We start from the raw sequence: 11,698 nt of genomic DNA on the forward strand, positions 1-11,698 counted from the left end.
GAGGAAAAGTGATTACCCTTGTAGATGAAATCTTTAAGAAATCTTAAAAAATCAATGGCATTGTCATTATGAGTGTGTCTAACAGATGTGTACATTTATTTTATTTTTTTAATGTTTTTTATTTTATATTTAATTTTATTTTTTTGAGAGACAGAGAGAGTGCGAGCAGGGGAGGGTCAGAGAGAAGGGGAGGATACAGAATCTGAAGCAGACTCCAGGTTCTGAGCTAGCTGTCAGCACAGAGCCTGATGCAGGGCTCGAACCCACAAACCATGAGATCATGACCTGAGCCGAAGCTGGATGCTTAACCGACTGAGCCACCCAGGTGCCCCCAGATGTGTACATTTAAATAAATTGTTCACATTAGTAGTTTTCAAACTGTGATCCCAACACAAGCAGCTATAGTGTCACTCAGGAATTTGTTGGAAATACAGATTCTTGGGTCCTACCCTACACGTACTGTGATCAGAAACTTTGGGGCTGGTGCCCAGTAACTGTATTTTTAAATCCTCTAGGTGATTCTGATGCCTGCCAGAATTTGAGAATTACCGGTCATCAAGATATACTCACAAAGTCCTTCACGATCAATGATGACTGAGTTTTTCCTAGGAGTGTGATAATCTGTCAGTGGGGCATGGATAGGACCCACAAATGCATGACTGAAGGCTGTGGCTAAGCAAGCTGTTTGTGGGTGTTAGTTTAAGCTCGGGAGTTAAATAACTTACCCAAGAACAATAGTAGTTCAGTAAGAAGAATTTTTTCTTTTGGAAATATGTTCAAAATATTTATTAAGATGAGAATAATAAGATTTCACCATATGGGAAAACTTTGGTGTTTTTTAAACAAGTATAATCCTATGAAAATTACACATGAATAATATTGTTTAATTAATGAGTCAATTTGAAAACAATTTCAGAGACTTGTTCCGAATGTGACTTGATGTTTCTAATCATAAAATATTGAGACTCAAATGTATGTCCATGTGATATCTCTCAGAAACAGAGCCATAACATACTCTTTATGTTTTTTATTATATTTTAATTAATTTAAGTAATTAATTAAATAACTGAGTAATTTAAATAATTAAAATAATCTCTGCTGCACCCAATATGGGGCTCGAACTCATGACTTTGAGATCAAGAGTCACATGCTCTACCAACTGAGCCAGCCATGTGCCCCTATGTCTTTTTGACAAAAGAAAATTCTAAATTAAGTAGTAAATAATTTTCAGTGGTAAGTAATGAGATACTGCCTGTGTCCATAATACTTTAATATATTATAATTTTGCCTAAAATATGTACAAAAGCAATTTAATATCAGGCAAATATAATTATGGAGACAGATGTTATCCTGGATCACCTTATCCTTTAAATAAAGAATGCAGGTTAATGCTGATTAATTTTAAGAAATGTTTTCAAAGTGTAGAAGTAGGCATACCAACTGAATATTTTAAATGGATTCTTGAGACTAGATCCTTTAAAGCCTTCAAAAAAGCACATAGCCACTTTAATATTACCAAAAGCTAATTCAATGTATTTCACCATCATCAGAACCGAGAATGAGGTATTTGGGGCGCAACTAATAATACTCAGACCTTGCTCATATTGCCTCGCGAGAGTCTACCTTTTATGAGGCGAGTCCTAGCTCTATGAATAATTTGTTCCATAACCCAAACTCATTCTGTTGGTTAAAATTTGGGTATTATTGCATAATCTTGTTGAGAAAAATAGAGTAACATCTTGAACAGCCAAGTAGCTCTTTTTATTCATTTTCAATAATAATGTAAAAATGGGACCACAAATTGATTTATGCATGTGACACTATTTGAAATAAAAATGAAGAAATCGTCTCTTTTACAGGGTTCAATTCTTCAAGGAATTGCAGCAACATTCCTCTTTCTGTGTGTTCAGCTAGTGTTTTGTTGAGTTTTAACCATTTCTTTGCTTTTATGAAATTTCTAAGGGATTTTCCTGCTTAAAAAAGGTTTATGCTAATGTAACATATTTCACCCTGAAGGAATATATGAAGGACAAAGAAAATCAACCTATTAAATTGAGTATATGGAATTGTGTTAATGATTAGAATGTATGTAGCTGAATTTTACCCCAAAGTGCCTATTTCAATCATTCCTACCTTTTTGAGAGTATATTGTTTAGTTACAGTTTCCTATCTCTCTTGAAGTCTTAATCTTTATCTGGCTTCTTTATATCTTTCTGCCAGAAACATGCTCACTTATTCTCTTGTCTAAATTAAAAACCTTCCTTTCGCTCCACACTCCCCTCAAGCTATTTTCCTATTGTTCTCCTCCACTTCACCACCGAGTCAGGAGCCTTCCAGGGGCCCTGCCGCCATTCTCTCACCAGCTGCTCACCTAACCATCCACAATGTGGTTTGAAGCACAGCATTCTGAATAATCTCTACCTCTTATGGGAAGGAAAGGAAAAGAAAGAAAATGTTATTAGCAAGGAGGACACAGATGGGGCGCCTGGGTGGTTCAGTTGGTTGAGCCTCCAACTCTTGGTTTTGGTTTCAGGTCATGATATCCTGGTTCTTCTGTTTGAGCCCTGCATTGGGCTCTGCTCTGACAGGACAGAACCTCCTTGGGATTCCCTCCCTCTCTCTCTCTCTCTCTCTCTGTCCCTCCCATGCACCTATGCTTGCTTGCTCTCTCTCTCAAAATAAATAAAAGCTTTAAAAAAAGAAAAAAGGAGACAGAAAGCTTCAACAATTTTGAACCACTTTGATAATGTTCTGTTTCTTTAAATATTTTTATATAGATGGAATATTTTATAATTATTCTTAAAGTAGCTTTGACCATTGTTATTGTACTAAAACTGTCATCAGTGACCCTCTAGATACCAAGACCAATGGCCTCCCTCCTTCAACTTTCTACATGATTTGATGCTACTGATCAAACTTTCTTTGTTTAAAAATTGTTTTCTGATTATAAAATGTTACTTATCATAAAAATACAGACAATATAGTGAAATACTTACACTTATTTAAGTATTTAAATTAAATTATTAAAGAAGAAACAAATCCCTATTTTTCCCATTATCTAGAAATAACTACCATGAACATTTTTTACTGCAAGTGTTGTTTGTGTGTCTGCATATTTTACTTAGTAAAATTCTTATTTATTTATTTTTAAATGTTTATTTATATTTTTTTGAGAGAAAGAGAGCAGGGGAGGGGCAGAGATAGGGAGACAGAGAGAGAATCCCAAGCAGGTTCCACACTGTCAGTGTAGAGCTCTGAGAGGGACTTGAATTGCAAACCATGAGATCATGACCTGAGCCAAAATCTAGTGGGACATTTAACCAACTGAGCCACCCATGTGCTCCATAAAATTTCTATTTTATATTCTGATTTTCCTCTTAATATTAAATTAAAGGCATTTCCCTAAGTCATCTCATTGTTCTTCAGAAACATGATTTTAAGCAATGGCTTAATATCCTGTCATGAAAACATATAATATTTATTTAATAATCTCATTCATTGGAACAAAACGCTCTTTGATCCTCCAGGACAATGTTCACTGACCACTTGCCTTGTTCCAGGCAGTGTTCAAAGTTTTTTGTGTTTCTTATTTCATTTTGCCTCCACAACAGCCTTCATTTGACCAGAGGAGAGATCAGAGAATAAAGGAAGGAGTAGTTTCTATGTGTTAATGCTGTTTAGGTCTCTTGCTCCATTCTTTCTTTCCTTATTCCTACACTTTCTTGACCTCTACTACTCCCTCTCTGAAGAGTAGTTCCAAATCTAAACTTGTGTTCCCAACTTCTCATCAGAACTCCAATGTCTCACACTTAGCAGCTTCCTGATCCTCTATCCCAGGATGTTCACAAAACACCTGAAACTTGAGATGGCCTGAACCAGCCTTTTCCTCTACACACCTGCTCTTCTTTCTTTCCATGCCCAGCTCAGTTAGAGACCATGCAACCCTGGCATCATCTTTCCTTTTGTCCAATCAGTTGCCAATGTCTGTCCTACCTCCTCTATATTTTCTAAAACTACAATTTCCCTTTTTCCTCAATGACTTATCAAATGACTTACACATTACCTCTCATCTGAACCATTTTAATAGACTTCTGAGGAATTGTCCTGAATTCCTTCCCTTCTAGTGTCCGTTCATTCTCCTGCCATTGTCTTATTAATCCGGCTCCATTTTGTTTCTACACCTGCACTCATGCTTCATTCAGTAGATTTCATTCTAAACCCCTGAGCCTGATATTTAAGAAGTGGTATCTTCTAGCAACCCCCCACCATTCTAACAAAATGATGTCCACACACTCTTGTGCTGTGGCCTTTTTTCTTCTATTTGGAGCGTTTGTTTTTCCATCCTTTCTCTTCCCCACCCTCCCACTTTATTTGTGCTAAGGATGCCCATCTGTCAATATCCATGTTAATGTCACTCTGCATGAACTCTGCCTCACCCTCCCATCTGGGACAAATCTCTTTCAAAATTGAGACTCAATAAATATTTACTTTGTCTTCTTTTTGGACCACATCACTAAAACTGTTGAACTGTAATGTGAGAAATTCTGTGTCCCTTATCACAACATGGACCCCTTGGGGGCACAAATGTGTGTCATACATCTTTTTGGTCTCTCTAGCACCTAGCACAGTGCCTGGCCCATAGAGTGCTCAGTAGATGCTTGTCAAGCATGGCAATTAACAATTCTGCTGACCAGTATAACATATCCAAATCATCAACTCCATTTCCTTTCTTTATAACTTTGGTCTGCTTCACTTTCTGCTTCCCTTTCATGCCTCACATATTACTTGCACCAGCCCCTCACCTGAAGCCCCACTTAACAATAGTCTTCCTTCCTTTCGTAACAAATCATAAACTATTGGGTTGACATTTACTTGCCCATGCATTTCCCCTTTCAGGAATTCAGTTCTCCAGCACTGTTTAGAGAGGTATATTATGTAAATGTGGACATGTTGGTTACAAGTGACAGAAATCCATCTCAAACTAGCTTGTGCCAAACGTGGGGCTTTATCTGGATGATATTGCAATAGCTTACAGAACCAGAGGGAAGAGTTTCAAAAACATGGTTGGTACTGGGGAATCTCAGAGTTTGAAACTGGGGAAACTTTGGGGTGCCTGGGGTGGCTTAGTTGGTTGAACATCTGACTTTGGCTCAGGTCATGATCTCACAATTTGTGAGTTCAAGCCCCATGTTGGGCTCACTGCTCTCAGTGCAGAGCCTGCTTCAGATCCTCTGTCCCCTTCTCTCTCTGCCCCTCCTGTGCTCACACATTCTCTCTTAAAAATAAATAAAACACTAAAAAAAAAAAAGAAATTGGGACTGTCTTGCCATAAAGACATTCTTTTCCTCTTGTTCTTTCTCATGCTTCTAATTAGTTAATCCTAGCTTGACTTGACTAAGCTTTATTCTCCCCAAATGGAGATGGATGCAGACATTAGAGGCAAAGACTGGAGATAAGAAGAAATGGAAAGAAAATCCAGGCAGTGGTAAATCCAGATCACCAAGCCTTAGGCTCAGCAGCTATATTTTTGCTCCACTGTGGTAACCAATGTAGCCTGCTTATCAGCTTAAACCAACCTACGTTAGTCTTTGTCATTTATAATCAAGAGTCCTGACTAACGTAAGTAAATGTTTTATCACAGGACTGGCTAATTATTTAGGAGCAATTCAGTAAAACACAGTGACTTAAATGTGGGATTGAGTCTTCCACACTGAAATATGTCTACAGAAACATGGACACATGGGTCCTATTTTAGACTTCCCCCAAATTTGGATGATCCCATATGCACACTTTTAAGGTAGGTACAGTCTTTCATATTAAGAAAAAAAAAACTTATTTAAGAAGAAATTGCAAATTTTAACCCCCTCCCCACTCTCTATATCTACCACACTTACCATGTTCTCAGATTTACATACTCATATATGCCTTACAAATATCCCTTGTCTCTTTCCTCATTGTCACTCCTTGTTTTGTATAAATTGCTGTTATGTTGAGCTTTCTTTCTCTTTTTTATTAGGGCAGTTATCCATTTTCCAGTTTTATCTGAATTATCATAGGAAAATTTATTTTCTCTATAAAAATAATTGGCTTTCTTAACTACAGTTTTATTCAGTAGTGCCTAAATCTATAATAGCTCTCCATAAGGTTTTTACTATGGGGAATTTAACTTCTTTTTATTTAAAATCTTTTTGGAGCAGCCCAATTTTCTTTACCTTTGGCATTTTTAAATTCTTAGTCAATGACCAGTAATCCATCTGTTGCTAGATGCTTTGGAAGCCTCCCATCAGCTATGATGTGATGCAATGCTATGCTAAATTAAAATTTATATATTCTTTGATTTCCTTTTTAATGGCTATTAGAAAACTTTTATCTTAGAGTAATGGATTATTGAATATCCAACATGACATCTTTTTTATTTTTCTCTGTTCATATTATCTGTATTAATCCATTTCTACATGATCAGATGAAAGGAAATTGTGCATCTGAATTTCTAATGGGCTTGAAAATACATTGTTTTTTTGCATGCTCAAATACATATTCAGCATAAAGAAAGACCTGTGATTAAAAAAAAACAACATTACCTGTATTCCCCTGCTTCAAAATTTTACTGGAATCTATTGGCAATGTCTAAATAATCTGTGTTATGATGACCTGGTTGACAATATAGAGACAGTCAGAATTTATGTTTTTTTCCTTTAAAACAACAATTCTGAATAATGGCAAATTAAATTGATTTTCTTACTCAAAACCCACATTACCTTCTGTGTTTATTTTCTTTTTAAAAACTAACTTCAGCTATAATAAATCCACATATAATAGAATTGACTGAAAGAGAAAATTAAATCAGTAGGTAAAAGGAAATCTGTCTTTCTGGAATCAGAGTATATATATTCCATAATACATTTCCTTCTAGATCAGTGGTCTGTGAAGCCTTGTTCCCATATTAGGGTGGTCTCCTGAGTGTCCTATGAACTAATGCCATGTGTTGGTAATATTTATACTTTGACAACATCTGTATTTGGTGTCTGGCATAAATTAGTAATGCATTCCTTATTCTCATCAAAAGTAACTTCACATTTCTTATTAATCTCAGTGACATTTATCTGACAGTAGAAACTGGGAGAAGTTAGTAAGTAAAATAGTTGGTTTAATGGGTTTTTTAAAAATAGTTTTATTGTGGTAAAGTATACATGACATAATGCCATTTTAAGCATTTTTACATTAATTAAGTGCATGAATTACATTCACTGTGTCGTACAACCATTACCACTGTCTATTCCCCAAATTATTTCATTGCCCCAGACTGAAATTTTGTACCCATTAAAGAATAACTACACAGTGCCTCCTCTCTGCAGCTCCTGGTAACCCCTAATCTACTTTCCATCTCTATAAACTTGCCTATTTTCAATAGTTCATGTAAGTGAAATTACACAATATTTTCCCTTTTGTGTCTGGATTATTTTCCTCAGCATAATGTTTCTTTTTCTCTCCCCATTAGCATAATTTTTTTTGTTTTTTTCTCCCTTAACATAATGTTTTCAAGTTTCATCCATGTGGTAGCTTGTATCCGAGTTTCATTCATTCTTATGGTTGAATAATATTCCATTGTTTGGATACTGCATTTTGCTTAACCATTCATTTGTCAGTGGACACTGAGTTGTCTCCATCTTTTGGCTATTGAGAATAGTGCTGCAGTGAACATTGGCATACAAGTATCTACTTGAATCCCTGTTTTCAGTTCTTTTGGGGCATACACGTAGGAATGAAGTCAGTAGTTCATGTGGTAATTCTATGTTTAGCTTTTTGAGGAACAATTTGACTGTATCATTTTACATTCCCACCACCAAGATACAAGGGTCCACTTTCTCTACATCCTTGCCAACACCTATTTTCAGTTGTTCGTTTGTTTATTTATTTATTTATTTATTTATAGCCATTTTATTAAATTTGAAATGGTATCTGATTGTGGTCTTGATTTACATTTCTCTGATGAATGATGATGGACATTTTTTAATGTTATGATTGGCCATTTGTATATCATCTTTGGAGAAATGTTTATTCAAGTCCTTTGCCCATTTTTAAATTGGGTTGTCTTTTTGTTGGTGAGCTGTAGGAGTTCTATATATATTCTGGATATTAAACCTCTACCGATATGCTATTTCCAAATATTTTCTTTCATTCTGTAGTTTGTCTTTTCATACTCTTGAGAGTGTTCTTTGATGCAGAAAATTTTTATTTTTTTAATGTTATATTTTTTATTTATTCAATATTTAATATACTTTTCTAAAGAATCATACATCAAATGGTAATGTTTAGAGATTAAGACTACGCAACTATAACATGAGTGAAAAAGCCAACTGATAGTGTTCTGTGAATGGCTATTGTTGGCTTAGAATAAACATTTCAGAGCCAGAATCATATTTATAAAATAAAACAATAATGTGCTCTGGAGAACCATACTCAGTAACTCCAAAGTGATTTGAATAATAGTGAAGATGACGATGTCAAAGGCACAGGTGAGTAACTTGAATACAATATTTTTAATGTAATGTAAGTGTGGAAAAACATCAACTTTGGTAAACTGTAAGGTGTTTAATAATACACGACTAACGTATATATATGTAATTAGTTTAAAAACAAAATATTATCAAAAATTGTTAAATGTTAACGAAGTCTTGTTTATCTCCTTTTTGTTGTTGTTGCCTGTGCTTTTAGTGTCATATACAAGAAACTGTCCTCAAATCTAAACATGAAGATATGACCCTATGATTTCTTCTAAGCATTTTATACTTTTGGCTCTTCGATTTAGGCCTTTGAACCATTTTGAATTAATTTTTGTGTATGGTGTAAGGGGCTTTATGGATTTTTTAAACTAATAAAGAGTAGATTTTTAAAATGTTTTTGGTAAAGAGAACCCTTGTACACTGCTGGTGGAAATGTAAATTCCTACAGTCCCTATAGAAAATAGGATGGTGGTTCCTGAAAAATTAAAAATAGAACAACCACATGATCCAGCAATTTCACTTCTGGCTATTTATCTAAAGGAAATGAAATCAGTATTTCAGAAAGATATCTGTACTCCCATATCCAGTGTACCATTATTCACAGTATCTAAGACATAGGAACAAGGTGAGTGTCCATTGATCGATAAATGGATGAAAAAACGCATGGGTAGACCTTGGGGTATCATGCTAAGTGAAATAAGACAAACAAATACTACATGTTCTTTTACATGTGGAATCAGAAACAATGAATTCCTAGAAACAGAGACCAGAATGGTGGTTGCCAGGGGCTGGGGGATGGGAAGAAAGGGGAGGTGTTAATCAAAGGGTACAAACTTCCAGTTAGAAGGTAAATAAGTTCTGGAGATCTAATGTACAGCATGATGACTGTAGTTAACAATGAATAGTTATGGTTAACTGTATTATATACTTGAAAGTCGTTAAGAGTAAATCTTAAATGTTCTCATGACACAAAAACAAATGATAGCTATGTGAGGTGATGGGGTATTAACTAACCTTATTGTGGTAATTATTTCATAATACACCTGAAGCTCAAACAACACAGGGACTGGGGCACTGACCTCCTCCTCAGCTGAAAATCTGCGTAAAACTTTTGATTCCCCCAAAACTACCATACTAATAACCTCCTGCTGACCAGAAGCCTTACCAATAACATGAACAGTTTATTAACACATAGTTTATATTTTGTATGTTATATATGGCATTCCTATAATAAAGTAAGCTAGAGAAAAAAATGTTATTAAGAAAATCTAAGGAAGAGAAATAAATTTACAGTACTGTAGCATATTGTAAGAAAAATCCACATAAAGGGACTCACATAGTTCAAACACAGTTCAAATGTGTACTGTTCAATGGTCAAATGTATATACATGAATCATATTTTTACACATACATTAAACTCATATAATGTTATGTACCAATTATATTTCAATAAAGCTGGAAAAATGTTTTTGAGAATCATTGCTGTAACAGATAAATATCTCCAAAGTATATAACTTAAAAGTATATCAAATTGATTTATGGATTCCATCTACAAAACACAACTGTTTTTTTCTATTAAAAATTAAAAAAGAAACATAGAATTTAATTTAAAGAAAAAAATCAGGGGCACCGGGTTGCTCAGTTGGTTATGCATCTGACTTTGGCTCAGGGCATGATCTCACAGTTTATAAGTTTGAGCCCCATGTCAATTCTCTGCATCAGCACAGAGCCTGCTTTACATCCTCTGTCTTCCTGTCTCTCTGCCTCTCTCTCTCTCTCAAAAATAAATAAACATTTAAAAAAAGAAAGAAAGGAAACATTCACTAAAAAAAATCAGAAATTGTCCAAGAAAACAACAAAACAAATCAACTAAAAAAAAAGTGTTGCATCCTAATGGTCACATTTATTGAAAGTCTTAAAAAATACATAAAAATGGTCTTTAACTGAAGAATTTCTGAGTTATCTGCAAATCAACTCATTTCAGGAGTGGAAGAATCCTTGGTCATTTCTTAATAATAAAATTTACATAAGTTTCTCTTTTGAATGTCTTCTTCATTTAAAGAGGCAAGCATGCAAAGTCTCTTATATTCCATACATAATAAATTCTTTGTTTCAGCCAACTCTCAATAGAGGGGCTACAACTAGTACCACACCATCTCCCAGGACAAAGATCATCGGAGTATTCTGTTTTATTGATTCATATATCCTTTTGTATGTTTCCTCATCAATTTCTATAGTGATCACAGTTTCTTCCACATCTCAGCATACTTAAATGCTGATCATAAGTATGTAATCACCTCAAAGCTCTCTGTTGTTCCTTTTTAAACTACTTTTTTAAATGTTTATTTATTTTTGAGAGACAGAGAGACAGAGCGCGAGCAGGGAAGGGACAAAGAGAGATTGAGACACGGAATCCAAAGCAGGCTCCAGGCTCTGAGGTGTCAGCACAGAGCCTGACAGGAGGGCTCAAATTCACAAACTGTGAGATCATGACCTGAGTTAACTGAGCCATCCAGGTGCCCCTGTTGCTTCTCGTTTTCATGTAAATTTACTCATCCACGCTGAGCCTGATGAGATCCAGGGGCTCTTCTACAGTGCTGGTGGTTTGTTGCCTCCTGGTCCACGTTGTCCGCCATGTTTCCCAAAACACAACTTTTAAAGTGGGTTTTTGGGTATATATTATATTCACTGACCATCTTCAAAGGCAATTAAGAAAACTCCAAACTATTTCTTTAGCCGCTGTCATCAAGAGACACTTTTAAGCAAAAACCATTCACCTTAAGTTATAGTCATATATTGCATGAACTATAACCAGTGTGAATCGTTAAAGTGAGAATTTCAGCTTATGAATGAAGAATTTAAAAAATAAACTATTATTCAGGAGGAAAAGTGCAAGGGGAAAGGACTGGTCTTCTACAGGTATACATGTTGTTTAGCTGAGATTCTTGGAGGAGATTCTTACCTTACCTTCCCCTAAATTTCATCCATTGCTTGTAAGGAAACCAAATGTTAGACACCTTTTCTTTTCTTTAAAATATTGACAACCCTTGGCAAAAATAAATTTAAAAATATTTTACCATAGTATTATTGAAACAAGTCATTTTCAGAGAGTCGCTCCAAGAAAGCTTATGTCTATCTTTTGGAAAACCATTTATATGTGCCGAACTTATCAATGTTCATATGGGGTGGGAAAA

At 35.1% G+C, this 11,698-nt stretch overlaps 1 pseudogene; it reads right to left on the bottom strand.

Annotated features, from left to right (window-relative positions):
* Positions 1–10,616: 10,616 nt before the first annotated feature.
* LOC115291050 lies at positions 10,617–11,140 on the bottom strand (annotated as a pseudogene).
* Between the last annotated feature and the right edge of the window lie 558 nt (positions 11,141–11,698).

The sequence above is a fragment of the Suricata suricatta genome, chromosome 5 (assembly GCF_006229205.1).
Source record: "Suricata suricatta isolate VVHF042 chromosome 5, meerkat_22Aug2017_6uvM2_HiC, whole genome shotgun sequence".
In the NCBI taxonomy this organism is placed as follows: Eukaryota; Metazoa; Chordata; class Mammalia; order Carnivora; family Herpestidae; genus Suricata; species Suricata suricatta.